Genomic DNA, 21549 nt, shown 5'->3' with positions numbered 1-21549 from the left:
AAAATATTGAAACTCGAGGATGATTTTTTTTGTGGTATCAACCGAGACCGTAGGTCGAGGTTGATACCACACAAAAAAATCATCCGAGAGTTTCAATATTTTTTGGTCCCTCACAAGATGACGTTTGTGTAATTTGTGTATACAATGATAAATTGATTGTATACAATGATCAATCTCTATACCTTCCTGTCACTGGAAGCAGCAACACTTGAAAGCATAAGTTCCCTTGACAAACGTCATTTATGATTGGCGTCATCTATGAATGACGTCACTGTCTAGACAAGACAAGTGCCGGTATAGACCTTTTTCACTTAAATTTTGGCGCATGCGCTGTGAAGTTTATTGTCAGATCTACCGGAACTAGGGGGCAAAAGGAAAAATCGACAACGAGGCTTGGTGCAAAGTAAAGTGCGGAGACGACGAGACAAACTGTTGTGTTTACAACTGCAAGTGCAACAGTGGAATCAATGAAGACAGAGAAATACGGTGGACAGAATTTGTCATTGTATGGCTTTCCGACCGATGGGTGCAATTGCGAAGGCGCAACAGCGAAGGACGCGATGGGTGCAAGCAATCCGACGACAGGGGTTTGTTGTGCCCAGAGATCTGTGCCATTGAAAAGTCTGCTCGCGTCACTTCGTGTCTGGCAATGGCACGGCTATCAACGATGCCAACTCCTTTGACTTCGTACCCACCCTTAATCTTGGATTTGAGAGAACATCAAGAACAAGTGACTCTAGCAGAAGGACAAGGTACTGGTCGGAGACGTGACTTTGTCCGCTCAGTGAAGACCGACGACAAGCAAGCGGTTTTGCTTCCACCCCCCAGTGTCAACGCTGAAAATATCGTCGGATCTGGAAGAGACTCAGAGCCAAGTAAGCTTTGTTTGTTTTTATCAATTTATGATCTGCTGACTTCAAATTGTCTTCCTACATCAGTGTATAAGAAATTTAAAATGAATCGGCAGCCCAAAACGGATGCATAGGAAGGGTCACGAAACAATTGCAAGATTTTAGAAAACAAACAAACAAGATCTAGACATTGTCGACAAGCCGCGTGCATGCAATCAACCAGAGATCTGTTGCTACAGTATCTCTGAATCAACAGACTCTTGAATCGAGAAGATTAAGGAGGTTACTTGATACAGATAGTGATGCAGTTTTCAAGACATCGATAAAGCTCATGCTGAATCATTTTTTTTATTCCCAGAAATGTACCATTAATTGATGCAACAACAAAAATAGCACTAGATTTCTACAATTTTGATTTTGCATGGAACACTCCAAAATAATTTCCGGGGAGCATCTCCCGCACCCCTAAGTTTTTTTCAATTTCAGGAGTTATTTCCCTCAGGTATTTTCATGCTTAAATGCTGTGAGTGTGATGCATGTGTAATCTGATAACAAGATCATTGATGCTGATTATATTGCTAATGTATACATTTGATTTTGTATTTACAGAAGCAGCCATTCCTTTGCCCTCTGCATCTAGTGAGAGCTTAGGACCAGGGCCAGATCATGCCTTTGCAAAGAGGGACACGACTACATGTGAGGGTATTGTTATTGGAACACAGACTACCTCAAGTTGGCAGAGCTGCAGATGATAATTACATAACAGGCCTCTGTGATTAATCGTCTGACTGAAGATGTTTCTTGCTTGAAGAAAGACAACATGAAGGTGAAGGAGAACATACGCTCTTTTTCTGTTGATTCTCTACTGAAAAATGACACTGCAGTATGGTTTCACACATATGGTGATCTTTCGGTATGCATGTACCTACTTCGTAAAAAAAGGCAGGTCTACATTACTGGGTTGATGAACTGCCAAAGGCCACATCACTCCAAAGAGCAAGAAGCTTATTTTGTCATGTAATGGTTTATATAATTTACTCTGGTACTGTATAGAATAAAGGGCCCATTATCAATCAAATCTCTGGTCTGGTCTGAGTTTGTTTCATCAATGATTGTATGTGAGCTTACGAACATAACGATTCCCACTTTAAATAAATGCGATCAAGATAATTAGGTAGACAACATGTCAAGAGACGTTTATTCCTTATTTCTTGTTATAATTGAAGGATATTATTATGCAATATACTGCTTTGTTTTTTAAAATGGCTTCAAATTGTCTCCCTTGTACCGACACTTTAGTACACAATTTGTGCATTCACTTGAGTTATTTCTTAAAGAAAATTACCCCCCAAAATTATTCAAAACAGTCTTTGACATATCTACAGTTTCATTAAAAGAAAAACTGTATTTTATTTTAAGTGATAAATAAATATAGACAAATCTTGGGACTGTGCACAAACTGATCGGCTTGAACTCAAAAGTCGCAGCCAAGAATCTTCTGCAACTTTTGAGTTCAAGTCTGTCAGCTTGTGCACGGTCCCACAATCAGTTCAAAAAGAATTTTCCTTGATATAGCCTTGAGAAAAAAAAAGTAAGTAACAAATTTTGTACAAACAAATTTGTTCAAGGGAGACAATTGGAATCATGTTTTTTAAAATCGGTGAATTGCATTATAATTTCCTCCCAAAAATAACAAATAACTGTGAAATAAATTGGAAAAAAGTGCTAACATTATTACCTTGATCAGATCGATGTGTATGACAAGGAATTTCTATGTTTGCTGATTTGGTTGTCCGGTAATGACTTTCATGCACAGGGCTTCTAAATTCACTCGCTCAAACGCTCATGTCTGCACCAACATTCACACACGTCCATATTCATAAGGGATGGTGACAACACGCTCTTGAACAACAAACATGGCACAAAACGAATGAACATTTCAAACATTTCGCTATTGAATGAAATCATCAGTACATGGATATCAAATCATAAAACATCTCACAAAATACCTCCTTGCCATTCCGAAGTTGAAGAAGAATACAGTCCGGCATTAAACACACTACACTTTCATCACTGAGAATCGCTGTTCACAACACATATCCTCGGCTCTGATACGTTCTCCGAATAATACACACAAGTCATGGATGATGGTATAGTCCGTACGAAGCCGAAACACTTCTTACTATCCTCTGACACAAGTTCTTATCAGCTTCCACAATCTTCTGTCTTAACTGCAGGCATTTAAAAAATTAAACCTGAACTCATACACAGAGGTGACAGCACTACATACCCTCCCTCGCTGTAAACAAAGTACTGATTTTACCTGTCCATATTGAAACTACATACATTTTTCACTTGACAGAACAGTTAACTGTTGCTACCAACTTAATTAACTGGTATTGGAAAAAAATATCACACCTTGAAAACCCTAGTTCAGTATATCATAACTATATGCAGCCTTCAAACGGTTGGTACCGGTTGTTGAAGATCTCTTAGTCGCGCTTCCTTGCATCCGGACTTCTTGGTCAAAATTGAGGCCTTGAAGAGTCGTCCGGGGAAACTTGTCTTGTCTTGAAGCATACCTGAAAATGAAATTATTTTTTTTACTTGACACTAAAGCAAATCTTATGCTGGGTACAAATGCTAAAACAAGTTGCGCCAGTCTGTCAAACATGTATAACGATACTGAACGCAGTACATTTCACAAGGACAATGCTTAGCTGAAAACCAGCATCCACGTCGAATAAGGTAAATGGCAACCCAGCATAGCGCAGTAGCAAAACTGTCCCACAGGAAATCACGCTTCCCTGTGTTTAAAACAAATCTGTTTAACTTTCTAAGCTTGTAGCCCTGAAAGTCAAAAAATTATGCACTAGCCTCTGGCTAGTGATTCTGAAAACGTACCAGCCAGAGAGCAAATTTTACGAACCAAACCAACAATTTGATTCAGCATCTTCACTCGCATTTGGCGAGTAGATGAACACTTCTACTCACCAGATGCATGCTTCTACTAACTATGGCGAGTAAAATACTTGCCACTTTCACTGTTTCAGGGCTGGTTTGTTTTTAACCTTTAGAACATAATGTTGTAGTTTTCCAGAAATTGCTCTACACACAAACATACACCACCGCCCTGGTCTCTTGACTAAATGTAAAATGCATAGTTTGTTGATAATGCACTTTATAAATATCACTGTTTCTCTTTCCCCAGTCTTGTAGCTGTTGTAGTTAACAAGCTCTATATTTTAACTTTGAGACTTATGTTCTGAAAAAAATAGATCACACTCTGATGTAAACCTCTAGGTAATGCAACCCTATTAATTATTATACACACTTACTTAACAATTTGTATGTCATCGAGAGCAGCTGGTGCAGTTTTCATGGCAGCATGCCCCTTCCACATACATTTGTAGTGTGTACAAGTTTTGTCTGCTGGCACAGTGTCGATTCCTTCAGCCATGTAGTGTGAAGCAGCAAAAAGGGTGGCGGCCACATGGTTGCAAGACTGTCCTTTCTGGTAAAAACAACAACACACATTCAAATTCCGTTTGTGTCATCTTGATTTTCCTTAGCCTGCTAGTAATAACAATTAACTTTATCTTTCCTAGGAATTCCTACAGAGAGCTTGTAAGCGCATGCTGTTGATATCTATATAAAATATATACCGGCTCAGAATGGAATTTGATCTTACTGCAGTGATAACCTTCATTGACAAGAGGATTCACAAACACATGTGTACGTACACATTAAATAAAACTCCGCACTCAGGTACCTGGTATTCTATTGAACATGCCTAGCCAACATGGCATGGTCTCCTGGAGATACTGATTGAAATTACATTAACATGCTGCTCATAACTTTGTCAAAAATGACAGCTTTTGCATGCAGACATTTTTAGTAGAGAATTATGAATCTCTGTGTGTGTTTGTCACTTTGTGTGCCATGCATTATATGACTGAGTATGAAAACTGATTGTGTAAGATACCAAGTAACGCAGCCATCAAGTTAATCCCACAAAACATACAAGGCCAACAACACTTACCCAGCAATACACTCGCAGTAGGCTCCAAGTGCCTGTCCGGTCAGCGTCCCCCCACAACAGCATACACTTCGTTGCGAGTCTGCTTCATTGACGTCAGCACACTCGCTCTGAGTCTGATCACCACAGTTGCTTACTAGCTGTTGTGCCATGCAGAAAGACATTTTATGCACACAGTATGTCTATCGTTTACCCCAAGGTTTTGCATTCTTTGCGCTGGATGCGTCGTATAACTTGTCGAACGTCGACGCAGTAGTATCAGTAAGAAAGTTGATCCAGAGATCTGTAGATCTGTGGTCGATCACCTCTGCTTCGCTTATGCAGGGGAAGTTCGCCAAGTCTTTCGTCCATATACCACCAATAGCCGTTTCAAACCATACCTTCATGCATGTCCTTGACTTTTAGTTCATGATTTTGAACAAGATAATCCGTTTTCTTGCAGAATTTCTCAAAGTAATCCTCTAGCAATAGTACTTCGAGCACCGACAGTGAAAGAGGTATTTCAGGCCAGGCACCTATTGCCCCTTATTTCCGGTTATCAGAGAGAGGCTGCCGTGCCCTAAAATCTGATTGGTCGAAACGCTGGGGGCAAAGGTTATACGAAAAAGGTCTATTGGGAAACCTTGTCGCGGCAAAGGCGTGCCTTGATACCATTGAGATCATAGGAGATGCACAGCAGTGCCGATACCAGGTTTCTTTAGCTTCACTTTAAAATGATATCAGAACGATAGTTATTCACTTGAAAGTGAACACAGGAGAGTTGTATACTTGAAAATATCGTGCCATGCATTGCGCACTAGAGCGATAGTTTCGAACTTTGGATTTAGTTCCCAACTAGCTTGATAGTCTCCATTCATGCATTCCACTACAGGATGGGCACGGGCTGTAGTGTATTAATAGAGTTACTGCCCTTGAACCGGGGGGGTTGCTCTCCCTTGTATCACGGCCATGTGAGAAGTACGAAATAAATCGGCTGTTCATTGAAACCGTCTTCGAAGTGTTTGTATGCCTAGAGCATGACTGGAATATGGTAGTTGCATCAGACAACACTATTCTACAATTGGCGACGAGGAAAAGGAGTGTGAACAAGGTGAGAAGCGGCATTTTTCTGTCAAGAACTTTCGTGTGAATCAGAAAGAATTTTCCAGACTGCGTGACGTCATCCGACCACGTGCGCGAGAGAAAAAAAAGATGGCAGGAAATGGAAATGATAACGCTGACGCTGTTCCTCAGCAGAGAGTAATGAGCTGTGCTAGTGGCATAGGAAGTGTAGGACCATTTGATCCAAAAGGCGATCCATCTAGTGTCTCTACAAGATGGACGAGGTGGAAGAGAGGTTTTGAACTTTTTCTGGTGGCAAGGGGTGAGACTCCGGAAGGTCAGAAAAAAGCGCTGTTACTCCACTGTGCAGGCTTCGAAGTTCAGGACACTTTTGACACTCTACCAGAAAGAGGTGACAGCTATGATGAAGCTGTGGCAGCACTTGATGCGTACTTCAAACCACGACAGAACTTCACTTATGAAAGGCATGTTTTTCGGCAAATCGCACAGATGCCAGAAGAAACAACGGCTCAGTTTGTGACAAGGTTGAGACAACAAGCTACAAACTGTAATTTTGCCGACAAGGTAGATGAAAACATCAGGGATCAAGTGATCGACAAGTGTCGAGACAAAAGGCTCAAGTCAAAGTATCTGGAGAAAGGAACTTTGACCGTGAACCAACTTTTGGATATTGCGCGTGCGCATGAAGCAGCAGCGAGGCAGTTAAAGATGATGACAGACACTGATTCTGAACCTGGTCAAGAACTGGTTGGTGCTGTGTCCAGGAGAGAAAGAGGAAACAACAGACGTTGGCAAACTCATTCTGAATCTACTCATCATGGAGGTGCTAAAGGTGACCAGAAAGACAAGAAACCCCGTGAAGTCAGATCTAGTACTGACAATAAACTGTGTTACCGCTGTGGCAAATCAGGACATTATGCCAAAGACATGACATGCCCTGCCAAAGGGAAACGCTGTGCAAAGTGCAAGAAATTGAACCCTTTTGCTTTGGTATGCAAGAGTGGGAGAGTGAACACTGTCAGTGAGAATGATGGTGCTTGCAATGTTGTGCATGTTGATGATGATGATGTTTGTGCATTCACAGTAGACGGGAAAAAGTCACTTGCTGTCGTTGATGTTGTTGTAGGGGGTGTTCAGACATCATTTGTAGTGGATTCTGGAGCAAGCAGCAACATAGTAGACAAAAGCACATGGGAAAACATGAAACAGAAGCACATCAAATGCAGATCGCATGCAAACACTACAGGAAAACAGCTGTACGCTTATGGTAGTGACACACCATTGAAGATTCTAGGCTCATTTGAGGCTGACATTTCATTGCAACATTTCTCTGAAAAGGCATGCAAGGCACAGTTTGTCGTTATAGACGGAAAGGGAGTTTCACTTCTGGGGAAAGAAACTGCAGAGAGTCTGGGGGTACTCAAAATTGGGATTTCACTTGTTGGATCTGTGAGTGAGAAACCTGAAACAAAAGCAGAATTCAAACCATTGTTTTCTGGGCTGGGAAAGTTGAAGGACACACAGATTCATTTGCACATGAAAGAAAACGCAAAACCCGTAGTTCAGTCAGCTAGAAGACTGCCGTTCAGTCTCAGATCAAAAGTCGAAGCGAAAATCAAAAAGCTCGAAGAACTCGATATCATTGAAGGACCGACTACATTTGCTAGTCCGATCGTGGTTGTGCCGAAGCCGAACGGAGATATTCGTCTCTGTGTAGACATGCGTCAATCGAACGAGGCGATCGAACGTGAACGATTCCCGATGCCGACGATTGAAGAAGTACTGGCGGAAATGAACGGTGCGAAAGTGTTCTCAAAACTAGATCTAAATTTGGGCTTTCACCAACTCGAACTTGACGAAGAATCTCGACCAATCACGACATTCGCCACTCACATCGGGTTGTTTCGGTATAAACGACTAATGTTTGGAGTGACGCAGGCAATGCACACCGCTACGATCGTAGTCAACTCGTAAATATCTCCTGCTGCACAGCAGCGTCAGAGGATGACTTGAGTCCCCTGGCATATTACCCTTCGCTCGATCGCAGCTTTGGTTTACAACGACGAACGACAAAGCTACGATCGTCTCGGCGAGGATCACCAAGGTTCACCGAGGATATACTCTACAGCCGATCAGATCGGAGACAGTGCCGATTCTTTCGTAAATATTTGACAATTGCAATAATTTGAATAAAAATTTAAAAAAGTACTCTTGATATTGAATTCAGACACGGTACAGATCTGGTTGTTGTTTTTTAAGGGAAAGTAGCATTTCATATCAATAAAAAATAAAAAATAAAATGTTTACGTTTTGTGTAGTCTCATTCAAAATCTCACTGTCCCTGAGACTTTCCGTCCGGGTCCGTGTGGAACACCAAGACTGATAAGACTGAAATGATCTCTCGCACAGAAAGAGAGGGATTTATCGAAATTATGTAAAACACGCACACACACACACACACACGCACACAAAACCAGGCTATATTCAATGATATGATCATTTGTTTCACTGTCAGACTGTTGTCGGGCCTAGCTTGATGATGGACTAATTTATGCCGCCGGGAACACCGCCAGATTGCTAAGCTGGCAGGGTCAGGACTGACCTCAAACATTGGGGTTGAAGCAAGTACACGAACAGTTGCCAAAAGGTGTGCGATTCGGGAAAAATGTTCAAATTTTGTCTGATTTTGGTTATAAGACACGTTGAATCTCGCGGAAAGGCGAAGCATGCGGGCATGTTCACTGTGTCAAAACACTGACTCGGCCCCACAAGCTGTTGACAGCAGTTGAAAATGGTAAGCCTAGTTGCAGCGGGAGATGTTGCTGCTACTTGTTTGAAGTATATGAGTTCTCAAAGGTGAAATTCACAAAAATGCTGCAAATTTATTCTCCTTGTGAAACGGACCCCGCCATGATCTCATTCTCAATGAGTTATGCCCCTTGAACATGACAGTATAGGCATGGGGAAAGAAATAATTTTCAAAATGAGCTTGCCTCATACTTGCCTTTTAATGTTGTACATTATTAGATGCACATTTAGATATGTTTCCTATTTACAGGACGCAAGATATGTTTTCTATAGTTTACAGGACGCACCCGCCAACCACCAACCCAGGCCGGTTATCCAGATCCAGGACAGTTCGGTGCTTAATTTGTATTTGACGTTGTCTTGACCATCAACTGAAAACTGAGTCCTTGCAGTGTAAATCATAGTATGTACAATATTACATTTATATATATATTAATGATATATAATTAATATATATTATATAGAGGGCTATTTATTTTTCCTGTTTTATGGTAGAAGAAGGCACAATGCAGGGATGTTGCTACAAATTCATACCTATAGGACAAATGTCCTGAGTTTTTCAGCATCACTAGGACATTTGACCGCTTTCAGAAAGTGTAATAGGACATTATAATTATGATTTTGCGCCAAACAGCTTATAACACATTTCATGGAATTGTTACAATGTCGATCATGCGCCCACACACACCCACGCTGTAGAATACACACATAATATAGTAAATTATACATCAACACAGTGTGCGTATAATGTTGTATTTGTTTAGTTTCAAAGAAACCACAAAAAAGAAACCAACATGAACAACTTCAGGATAAAAGTTGGAAAACAAAATGATCAGTTTGATCTAATGCTGATCTTTTGCAGGCTTTAGGTTTTTTTTCAGCGGCATAATTCAGTGCTTCGTCTCGTATCGAAAACAAAAGCAGACGACAAATTTAGTCGGAGTTGTCTCCCATACTCCTGTAATCCACTATTATTTTTTAGATCAGTGCGCTGCACCCAGACGGTTATACCCAAACGGCGCATACCGCAAACGGTTTGGGAATTCCCGACAAAAGAAAAGATCCGCACGCGGCACTGGCAACTGCAGTGTCTGTATCTGTATATGTGCGTTACGTTGCTAGCATCCAGATTGCTGGTTTTGGCGCTACGGGTGTCAGCTGAACACGAGAGCGTTCGGTCTTCTTGAAGATAAAGTATCTTGAAATGAAAATTAACGAATATCGCGCTGTCCGAAGGAATGGAGTACATATCGGACAATGACCACGCTCAGGCTAAAATGATAGGACATCTGACCGACATGCGGCAATGTGAATCGGACATTTGGGGATTTTGTAAAATGTCCGATGTCCGACGCCTAACGACATTCCTGACTATGGAATATAATAAACAGAAACATCTTCATCTGAATTGCAATAGTCAAAAGTTGATTCTGACAGGTTGTGTACATTCTTTTTTCTTCTTCATTTTTTTCTTCTTATTTCTATTTTCTTTTCAGACAGTGCTTCAAGCAAGACAAGATCCCATGGATGAGATGTTGTACCTGCCATATCACTTCGCTCTCAGTCTCAAGGTCCTGTTCAAATTATCACATGCCTGGCTTTAGTATGTAGTAATACTTTTGATAATGATAGTTATATTTAGTCAAGTTTTGACTAAATATTTTAACATCGAGGGGGAATCGAAACGAGGGTATGGTGTATGTGCGTCTGTCTGTGTGTGTGTGTGTGTAGAGCGATTCAGACTAAACTACTGGACCGATCTTTATGAAATTTGACATGAGAGTTCCTGGGTATGAAATCCCCGAACGTTTTTTTCATTTTTTTGATAAATGTCTTTGATGACGTCATATCCGGCTTTTCGTGAAAGTTGAGGCGGCACTGTCACGCCCTCATTTTTCAACCAAATTGGTTGAAATTTTCGTCAAGTACTCTTCGACGAAGCCCGGGGTTCGGTATTGCATTTCAGCTTGGTGGCTTAAAAATTAATTAATGACTTTGGTCATTAAAAATCTGAAAATTGTAAAAAAAAATAAAAATTTATAAAACGATCCAAATTTACGTTTATCTTATTCTCCATCACTTGCCGATTCCAAAAACATATAAATATGTTATATTCGGATTAAAAACAAGCTCTGAAAATTAAATATATAAAAATTATTATCAAATTTTTTTCCCCGAAATCAATTTAAAAACACTTTCATCTTATTCCTTGTCGGTTCCTGATTCCAAAAATATATAGATATGATATGTTTGGATTAAAAACACGCTCAGAAAGTTAAAACGAAGAGAGGTACAGAAAAGCGTGCTATCCTTCTCAGCGCAACGAATACCCCGCTCTTCTTGTCCATTCCACGTGCACTGCCTTTGCCACGGGCGGTGGAGTGACGATGCTACGAGTATACGGTCTTGCTGCGTTGCGTTGCGTTCAGTTTCATTCTGTGAGTTCGACAGCTACTTGACTAAATATTGTATTTTCGCCTTACGCGACTTGTTTTTCTTTTGGTTTTATAGAGGGTGGGTAGCAGATCTATCATCTATACTTACATTTTTGTCATTTAATCATACAATGCTGTTCACACTGTGAAATACATATAAACAAAACCATAATCTTGAGAGATAAATGTCTTGTTAGTGGAGAATGGTACTGACTGGATGTCTCATTAATGGGGTATGGTACTGGGGAGATGTGTTAGTGGTGGAATGTTTCGTTAGTGGGGTGTGGTACTGATGGGATGTCTCGAGAGTGCGGTGTGGTACTGATGGGATGTCTTGTGAGTGCGGTGTGGTACTGATGGGATGTCTTGTGAGTGCGGTGTGGTACTGATGGGATGTCTTGTGAGTGCGATGTGGTACTGATGGGATGTCTGGTGAATGCGGTGTGGTACTGATGGGATGTCTTGTGAGTGCGGTGTGGTACTGATGGGATGTCTTGTGAGTGCGGTGTGGTACTGATGGGATGGCTTGTGAGTGCGGTGTGGTACTGATGGGATGTCTCGTGAGTGCGGTGGGGTACTGATGGGATGTCTTGTGAGTGCGATGTGGTACTGATGGGATGTCTTGTGAGTGCGGTGTGGTACTGATGGGATGTCTGGTGAGTGCGGTGTGGTACTGATGGGATGTCTTGTGAGTGCGGTGTGGTACTGATGGGATGTCTCGTGAGTGCGGTGTGGTACTGATGGGATGTCTTGTGAGTGCGGTGTGGTACTGATGGGATGTCTTGTGAGTGCGGTGTGGTACTGATGGGATGTCTTGTGAGTGAGGTGTTGTACTGATGGGATGTCTCGTGAGTGCAGTGAGGTACTGATGGGATGTCTCATGAGTGCGGTGTTGTTCTGATGGGATGTCTCGTGAGTGCGGTGTGGTAGTGATGGGATATATATGTCTTGTTAGTGTGGTTTGGTACTTGTGGGATGTCTCACTAGTGGCATGTGGTAGTGGTGGAATGAATCGTTAGTTGGGTGTTGTACTGGTGGAATGTCTCGTTAGTGGGGTATGTTTCTGGTGATGGGATGTCTCGTTAGTGGGGTATACTACTAATGGGATGTCTCATTAGTGGAGTGTGGAACTGGTGTGATGTCACGTTAGTGGGGTGTGGTACTGGTGGGATGTCTCATTAGTGGAGTGTGGTACTGGTGGTATGTCTCGTTAAAGGGATGTGGTACTGGTGTGATGTCTTTTTAGTGGGGTGTGTCCACCGTGTGATACTGGTGGGATGTCTCGTTAGTGGGGTGTGGTACTGGTGGGATGTCTCGTTAGTGGGGTGTGGTACTGGTGGGATGTCTTGTTGGTGGGGTGTGGTACTGGTGGGATGATGTCTTCTTAGTTGAGTGCGGTACTGGTGGGATGTCACGTTACAGGGGTATGCTAGTGATAGAATGTTTTGTTAGTGGAGTATACTACTAATGGGATGTCTCATTAGTGGAGTGTGGTACTGGTGTGATGTCTCGTTAGTGGAGTGTGGTACTGGTGGGATGTCTCGTTAGTTGGGTGTGGTACTGGTGGAATGTCTCGTTAGTGGAGTGTGGTACTGATGGGATGTCTTGTTAGTGGGGTATGTTTCTGGTGATGGGATGTCTCGTTAGTGGGGTATACTACTAATGGGATGTCTCATTAGTGGAGTGTGGAACTGGTGTGATGTCACGTTAGTGGGGTGTGGTACTGGTGGGATGTCTCATTAGTGGAGTGGTACTGGTGGTATGTCTCGTTAAAGGGATGTGGTACTGGTGGGATGTCTTTTTAGTGGGGTGTGATACTGGTGGGATGTCTCGTTAGTGGGGTGTGGTACTGGTGTGATGTCTCGTTAGTGGAGTGTGGTACTGGTGGAATGTCTCGTTAGTGGAGTGTGGTACTGATGGGATGTCTTGTTAGTGGGGTATACTACTGATGGGATGTCTTGTTTGAGGGGTATACTACAGATGGGATGTCTCATTAGTTGGGGGTGGTACAGTTGGGATGACTTGAAAATGGGCTATTGTACTGGTGGGATATCTCATGTTAGTAGGGGGGATGTACTCATGGGATGCCTCCTTAGTTGGGTGTGGTACAGGTAGGATGTCTCGTTTGTGGGGTATAGTAGTGTGTGGATGTCTTGTTAGGGTGGTGTGGTAGTGGGGGGATATCTCATTCATAAGTGGCGTGTGGTAGGGGTGGGATGTCTCATTCATAAGTGGTATTTGTGGGATGTCTCATTAGTGGTGTTTGGTAGTGGTGGAATGTCTCGTTAGTTAGGTGTGGGATGTCTCATTAGTGGGGTATGGTACTGGTGATGGGATGTCTCATTGGTGGGGTATACTACTAATTTTGTTTGTTTGTTTGCTTAACGCCAAGCCGACCACGAAGGGCCATATCAGGGCGGTGCTGCTTTGACATTTAACGTGCGCCACACACAAGACAGAAGTCGCAGCACAGGCTTCATGTCTCAACCAGTCACATTATTCTGACACCGGACCAACCAGTCCTAGCACTAACCCCATAATGCCAGACGCCATGCTGAGCAGCCTCTAGATTGCCAATTTTAAAGTCTTAGGTATGACCCGGCCGGGTTTCGAACCCACGACCTCCCGATCACGGGGCGGACGCCTTACCACTAGGCCAACCGTGCCGGTCTATACTACTAATGGGATGTCTCATTAGTGGAGTGTGGTACTGGTGTAATGTCACGTTATTGGAGTGTGGTACTGGTGGGATGTCTCATTCGTGGAGTGTGGCACTGGTGGTATGTCTCGTTAGTGGGATGTGGTACTGGTGGGATGTCTTTTTAGTGGGGTGTGGTACTGGCGGGATGTCTCGTTAGTGGGGTGAGGTACTGGCGGGATGTCTCGTTAGTGGGGTGAGGCACTGGCGGGATGTCTTCTTAGTTGAGTGTGGTCCTGGTGGGATGTCTCGTTAGTGGGGTATGCTACTGATGGAATGTTTTGTTAGTGGAGTATACTACTAATGGGATGTCTCATTAGTGGAGTGTGAAACTGGTGTGATGTCTCGTTAGTGGAGTGTTGTACTGGTGGGATGTCTTGTTAGTGGGGTGTGGTACTGGAGGGATGTCTCGTTAGTGAAGTGTGGTACTGGTGGGATGTCTTGTTAGTGGGGTGTGGTACTGGTGGGATGTCTCGTTAGTGGAGTGTGGTACTGGTGGAATGTCTCGTTAGTGGAGTGTGGTACTGATGGGATATCTTGTTAGTGGGGTATACCACTGATGGGATGTCTGTTTCGTGGGGTATACTATTGATTGGATGTCTCGTTAGTGGGTTGTGGTACTGATGGGATGTCTTGTTAGTGGGGTATACTACTGATAGGATGTCTCATTTGTGGGGTTTACTGCAGATGGGATGTCTCGTTCGTGGGGTATACTACTGATGGGATGTCTCATTAGTTGGGGGTGGCACAGTTGGGATGACTTGTAAGTGGGGTATAGTACTGGTGGGATATCTCATGTTAGTGGGGGGGGGGGGGGATGTATTCATGGGATGCCTCCTTAGTGAGGTGTGGTACAGGTAGGATGTCTCGTTTGTGGAGTATACTACTAATGGGATGTCTCATTAGTGGAGTGTGGTACTGGTGATGTCTCGTTAGTGGAGAGTGGTACTGGTGTGATGTCTTGTTAGTGGGGTGTGGTACTGGTGGGATGTCTCGTTAGTGGAGTGTGGTACTGGTGGAATCAGGAATGTCACGTTAGTGGAGTGTGGTACTGATGGGATATCTCGTTCGTGGGGTATACTACTGATGGGATGTCTCATTAGTTTGGGGTGGTACAGTTGGGATGACTTACTCCCCCCAGGTTAGGGGGAGTCCCATATTGTTGGGACGAGAAAGAATTTACCCGATGCTACCCAGCATGTCGTAAGAGGCGACTAACGGTTCTGTTTCTCCTTTTACCCTTGTATAGAATATAGTCAATGTTTGTAAAGATTTTAGTCAAGCAGTATGTAAGAAATGTTAAGTCCTTTGTACTGGAAACTTGCATTCTCCCAGTAAGGTCATATATTGTACTACGTTGCAAGCCCCTGGAGCAATTTTTGACTCACATGCGAAGCAAAAGTGAGTCTATGTACTCACCCGAGTCGTCCGTCCGTCCGTCCGTCCGGAAAACTTTAACGTTGGATATTTCTTGGACACTATTCAGTCTATCAGTACCAAATTTGGCAAGATGGTGTATGATGACAAGGCCCCAAAAAACATACATAGCATCTTGACCTTGCTTCAAGGTCAAGGTCGCAGGGGCCATAAATGTTGCCTAAAAAACAGCTATTTTTCACATTTTTCACATTTTCTCTGAAGTTTTTGAGATTCAATACCTCACCTATATATGATATATAGGGCAAAGTAAGCCCCATCTTTTGATACCAGTTTGGTTTACCTTGCTTCAAGGTCAAGGTCACAGGAGCTCTTCAAAGTTGGATTGTATACATATTTTGAAGTGACCTTGACCCTGAACTATGGAAGATAACTGTTTCAAACTTAAAAATTATGTGGGGCACATGTTATGCTTTCATCATGAGACACATTTGGTCACATATGATCAAGGTCAAGGTCACTTTGACCCTTATGAAATGTGACCAAAATAAGGTAGTGAACCACTAAAAGTGACCATATCTCATGGTAGAAAGAGCCAATAAGCACCATTGTACTTCCTATGTCTTGAATTAACAGCTTTGTGTTGCATGACCTTGGATGACCTTGACCTTGGGTCAAGGTCACATGTATTTTGGTAGGAAAAATGTGTAAAGCATGTGAGTCGTATGGGCTTTGCCCTTCTTGTTTGATTAGTGCTTTTGTGAACAAGAAACAATTAACAAGTGGCTCTATCCCATCTCCCCCCTTTCCCCGTCGCGATATAACCTTGAACGGTTGAAAACGACGTTAAACACCAAATAAAGAAAGAAAGTTGGGATGACTTCTAAGTGGGGTTAGTACTGGGGGGATGTGCTCATGGAATGCCTTTTAGTGGGGTGTGGTACAGACAGGATGTCTCGTTTGTGGGGTATAGTACTGGTGGGATGTCTCGTTAGTAGTGTATAGTACTGGTGGGTTCTCGAGTTAGTGGGGTGAGGTACTCCTGGGATGTCTCGTTGGTGGGTATGGTACTGGTGGGATCCCGCATTGGTGGAGTATAGTGTCGGTTGGATCTCATGCTTTTTGGGTGTGGTACTCACGGGATGTCTCGTTAGTACTCTTGCCTCGGGTTTAGGGTAAACAGGTCTGGGGGTGTGGTTCTGGTGGGATCTCGCGTTAATGAGGTTTAGTACTGTTGGGATGACTTATTAGAGGGGCCTGGTACCGATTGGATCTTGCGTTAGTGGGTATTGTACTGGGGATGTCTCACTTGTTGGGTGTTGTAGTGGTAGTATGTTTCGTTAGTTGGGTATAGTGCTTGTGGGATTTTGCGTGAGTGGGGTATAGTACAGGTGGGATGTCTTGTTAGTGGGGTGAAGTACTGGTAGGATCTCATGTTAGTTTGGTGTGGTACTATCTATGGGTTCTTGCGTTAGTGGGGAGTAGTACTCATGGGGATATCTCGTTAGTGGGGTATACTACTGGTGGGATGTCTTGTTAGTGGGATGTGGTTCTGGTTGAATCTTGCGTTAGCGGGGTATAGTACTGGTTGGATGTCTCGTTAGTGGGGTTTAAGGCCAGAAAGTGGCGAGTATTGTACTTGCCATGGTTAGTATGCATGTAACTGGCGAATAGAAATGTTCATCTACTCGCCAAATGCGAGTAAAAGTGTCATTAGTGGGGTCTGGTACTGGAAGGATCTCACTTTAGAGGGGTATTGTATTGTTCGAATGTCTCTCGTTAGTGAGGTAAAATACTGGCGGGATGTCTTGTTAGTTGGGTGTGGTACTGGTGGTATGTCTTGCTAGTGGGGTTATGTACTGGTGGTATGTCATGTTTGTGGGGTTTTGAACTGGTGAGGTGCCTCGTTAGTAGGGTCTGGTACTGGTGGGACCTCCTGTTAGTGGGGTATTGTACTGTGGATGTCTCATTTGTGGGGTGTGGTAGTGGTGGGATGTATTGTTAGTGGGTTATAGTGCAGGTGGGATTTCGCGTAAGTGGGGTATAGTACTGGTGGGATGTCTCGTGTTAGTGTGGTGTGGTACTCCTTGGTTCTCGTGTTGTACTTATGGGATGTCTCGTTAGTGGGGTGTGGTACTGGTGGGATCTTGCATTGGTGGGGTATTGTACTGGTGGGATGTCTCGTTATTGGGGTGTGGTACTGGTGGGATCTTGCATTGATGGGGTATTGTACTGGTGGGATGTCTCGTTATTGGGGTGTGGTACTGGTGGGATCTTGCATTGATAGGGTAAGTGGGATGTCTCGTTAGTTGGGTGTGGTAGTGGTGGTATCTCGCATCAGTGGGGTATTGTACTGGTGGGATGTCTTGTTAGTGGGGTAAAGTACTGGTGTTGGTTGTTGTGCAGGTGGGATGAGTGATGCACAATGCAATTAGTATCTAACTTGGTGGCTCTTTGTTGCAGACATCTTCCTGGTGTGTTTGTTCTACTTGCCTTGCCTGGTAGGAAGAGCATTCACTGGTTTAGAAGCTTGCAAGATGACAGCTATGCTAACCACATATTGGAGAACATTGGCTGACTGGTGCAAAACAACATATCTCATCAGCTTTGTGATGTGACTGTGGAATGCAGCCTACTGAATACAAGTGAACATCATGCTGACTGTCTGTAAGTGTACCGGTAATTGAGTGTATAGATCTCTGCATCTGCATGCAAAAAAAAGTGGTCACTCATGGTTCATGTATTACGGTTGCTGTAAGCCATTTACCCAGCATATGGCAAAAAGAAAGAAAACACTTATACCAAAGGCAAAGAAATTATGACAAAGAACACATAATGAATCGTTGTGTTTAACATATGTGATCCATATGCTTCTTACTTTATGGTGTAAGGATGAGACAGAAAACCAGATAAAGAGTCTTTCTTGACCACACTCAGTATCAAGTTCCTAATATTGTTGAAACTGGATTTATCTTCAAATTTGCTTACACCTCATTTCTAACATAGTAGCTGTCGGTCATCACTTGGTATGTCTTGCAAATCTCTCACAGGATGTGTACGCATCACTTCCTCACAGGCTACAATCAGTTAAAGGAGCAAAGGACACACAACTAAGTGCTTTAAGTTTGTAAGTGTATCTGGAAGGCCAGTAAAATAAAATAGAACGGTGATAAATACAAGACTTATTTTACAACCATTTGAAAAATACATACATCCTCCGTGGCTGCCCGCATAACGAAATCGTTTTTCTCGTGTATTGAACTTGCCAGTGTTTCATCACAGAGCAGAGTCCGTCCCACACTTTGCTTTGTGTACATTACGTGAACACCCGCACAACACAACATTTTCACGAGAAAAACACGTTTATTTGTTTGCTTTGTCTGTATTACACATTTCTATTTACATTTACCACTGACACACCTAATTGCATACTTTATAGTTTGCAAGTGAACCGTTATCATACAAAATAACGTTATCACGAGACGAACAGAGATATCAGAGATTGTCTGCTTCTCAAATGTTTCGCGCAAATCATGTAATATCTATTTTTGCGAAAACCTCCCGAAGAAATGCAATCTCAGCGGCTTCAACCTGCAACATATTCGTGCTTATTTGGAATGTGACGTCCTGTTCTTCGTCACTAAAACTAAGCATCGCACAGAACCAGCGCCCTTCCATTAGATAGCAACAACTTGTTTTGAAGCCAGAGCCACTACCGACTGAGCTGTTTTACCACCTAATTCCCTAATTGATGTTAGCTGAGAAATTATGGTACTCACATTCATTCTAATTGATATTCCATCAGGTACACAAAGATATTACCAGATATTGCCCATCAAGAATTTCTTTAGCCTTCAATTGTACTGGAAAGTCTGTTTTCTTGTCCAGTGTAAATTTTAGTTTCTTTTGCATACAAACTCATATGAGTAAAACATCTCTTGATCATCCTTTGAACTTCAGAAATAAGAGCATTGTTTGTAACACATTCACACGTCCAAACAGGATTACATATCCTGCTGTTTTACACGTAGAATATAACTTAAAAAAACCTAAAAAACATTGTAAAATTCCTTCACAACATCCATATGGTAAGATGTCGGCCTCCTAATCAGGAGGTAGTGAGTTTGAATCCCGGTCGCTGCCGCCTGGTGAGTTAAGAGTGGAGATTTATTTGATCTCCCAGGTCAACTTATGTGCAGACCTGTTAGTGATTTAACCCCCTTCGTGTGTGCATACAAGCACAAGACCAAGTGCGCACGGAAAAGATCCTGTAATCCATGTCAGAGACGATGGGTTATAGAAACACAAAAATACCCAGCATACCTCCCCTGAAATCGGCGTATGTTGCCTAAATGGCAGGGTAAAAATTGTCATACACATAAAAATCCATTCATGCTAAAAATATGAGTGAACGTGGTAGTCTAAGCCTATGAACAAAGAAGAAGAATAATATGGGTTGAGTGTGAATCTTACAATCTGTTCCCCATGGTTCAAAATCATGCAACTTGGTACATATTCTTGTATTCAAAAGGTAAATATGCCAATGAATAAAATTGATTTTATGTGGGAATGGTTGTGTCATATAGTGTTAACTGTTATTTGGTACATACTTGCGTTGAGAGATGAAAAACAGTTGGAATCAGGAAGTCAAATCTATAACCTAGGCAGAACACACCAGTACATGTACATGCAAGTTGGCCAGCGTACACATATTCCATGCTACTTGGGTTTAAAGCGCATTGCACAGTGTAAACAAACATTGTTCAATACATTGTCTAGAAAGACCACCCAAGACAGTATTTATGTTTATGTTAATACTAGAACGTTCAAACTCTTATTCCAAGGTATTCCTCAAATACATGTATGTTGTCATCAATACAAACCCTAACCAAACTCTGTTGCTCTTTAGGCGATTTTGAATACGTCCAGCAACAGCATGTGAATTGTAGGCTGCTCTTCTCAGGGTCGGAAAGTAGGAAGAAAATCAAAACAGCCACGGTGCAGCGGAAGAACTTGGGGATAAATACTCATGTCCAAACAATACCATAAACACAGCTGTTTTAAATTGGAATAACTCGGTGCTCAAAAACTTATTTTAAGTATTCCTGGTGTTTTCAGTAACATGATTCCAACCCCCAGCCCAAACTCTATAGCTCTCAGTCCTTGGTGCACTTTATTCCTTTAATTAAACAAAAAGGATAGCTCACATTGGAATAGAATGTTTAACACAAATGCATTGTAACTTTTGGTGTTGTTTGTTTTGTTACAGATTGATCATGCTACCTTCCTTGGCCTCCCCTGGAACGGATGTTTCCTACAGGAGTCGAATTTTCTGCTGTTATTGATTAGACACCACTGTCACATGTCACACAGAACAGTGAATTCTTCAACTCATAATAAAAAAAAATAACAGTAAAAAGCTACCTTTCTTGATTTTGTGTGTGATTTGCCAAATGTGAGAACAGATGAGTGTGTGACATATTGTGGGATTTGGGTCTTTCTCAGAAGTGGTGCTCAAGTTTCCATGTTACAGCTGTCATCAAATACATTTCATATTTCATTGTGTAACTCGACAGATCAAATGACTACAAACAAAATTGGACACAGAATGCTGAAGGATTCATAAACAATTCAAGAATGCATTTGATTTGATTTGGGTAAGCTGAGCAAAAATTAGTTTCATGCACCACTTTTAAAGGCCACTCCTCCCTCCACCAGTATCATCATTGTGTAAAGCAGACCCATGGCTTTATACTAAATGTGTTTACTTTCTCTTTCTGAACACGTTTAGTTAATGCATATGTAATTCTTTTGACTATGATTTCTGAGGATGACCCAATTCACTTGTTTTTAAAGGCAGAGATGACCCTTCCGATTTTAAGATTTTATTCTTTGGCAAACTTTTTAATTCTTATTTCAAGGTTCTTCATAACAATTCTAAGAAAAGGTGTTTCTTGTTCTAAAACGTTATATTGAATTATGGGTCAAAGTGGACCTTTTTAGGGATTAAACATGTAGTTTTGTGGAAACATTCATCTTCTGGAAAAATGAACTTACAACTTTGAAGTATGTTTTGTTTTACTCTAAACAGGTCTCTAGAAGCAACAACATTTTGTTTACAACATAAATTTCAAAAATAAAAGAAAGTTTTTGACAGAATTTCTAAAATCATGTAATTCACAAAAAGCCTGTTACTGTATTTGTTTGTTTGTTTGGTTAACGCCCAGCCGACCACGAAGGGCCATATCAGGGCGGTGCTGCTTTGACATATAACGTGCG

General features: G+C 42.2%; 3 long non-coding RNA genes across 3 annotated transcripts; 2 read left to right on the top strand and 1 right to left on the bottom strand.

The window, feature by feature from the left end:
* Positions 1–295: 295 nt before the first annotated feature.
* LOC138959053 (uncharacterized) lies at positions 296–1933 on the top strand. Its single transcript, XR_011453590.1, has 2 exons — positions 296–875; positions 1461–1933. It is a non-coding gene; the product is annotated as an uncharacterized lncRNA (long non-coding RNA).
* An 851-nt stretch (positions 1934–2784) lies between these two features.
* Positions 2785–5496, bottom strand: LOC138959050 (uncharacterized). Its single transcript, XR_011453587.1, has 3 exons — positions 4894–5496; positions 4190–4365; positions 2785–3433 (listed from the first exon to the last, which is right to left on the bottom strand). It is a non-coding gene; the product is annotated as an uncharacterized lncRNA (long non-coding RNA).
* Positions 5497–8596: 3100 nt separating this feature from the next.
* On the top strand, positions 8597–20689 carry LOC138959047 (uncharacterized). The gene is made up of 5 exons (XR_011453585.1): positions 8597–8746; positions 9041–9163; positions 10257–10331; positions 17734–17937; positions 20540–20689. It is a non-coding gene; the product is annotated as an uncharacterized lncRNA (long non-coding RNA).
* Positions 20690–21549: the final 860 nt, after the last annotated feature.

Source organism: Littorina saxatilis, linkage group LG2 (genome assembly GCF_037325665.1).
Source record: "Littorina saxatilis isolate snail1 linkage group LG2, US_GU_Lsax_2.0, whole genome shotgun sequence".
NCBI classification, from domain to species: domain Eukaryota; kingdom Metazoa; phylum Mollusca; class Gastropoda; order Littorinimorpha; family Littorinidae; genus Littorina; species Littorina saxatilis.
This window is presented reverse-complemented; position numbering and strand designations above follow the sequence as displayed.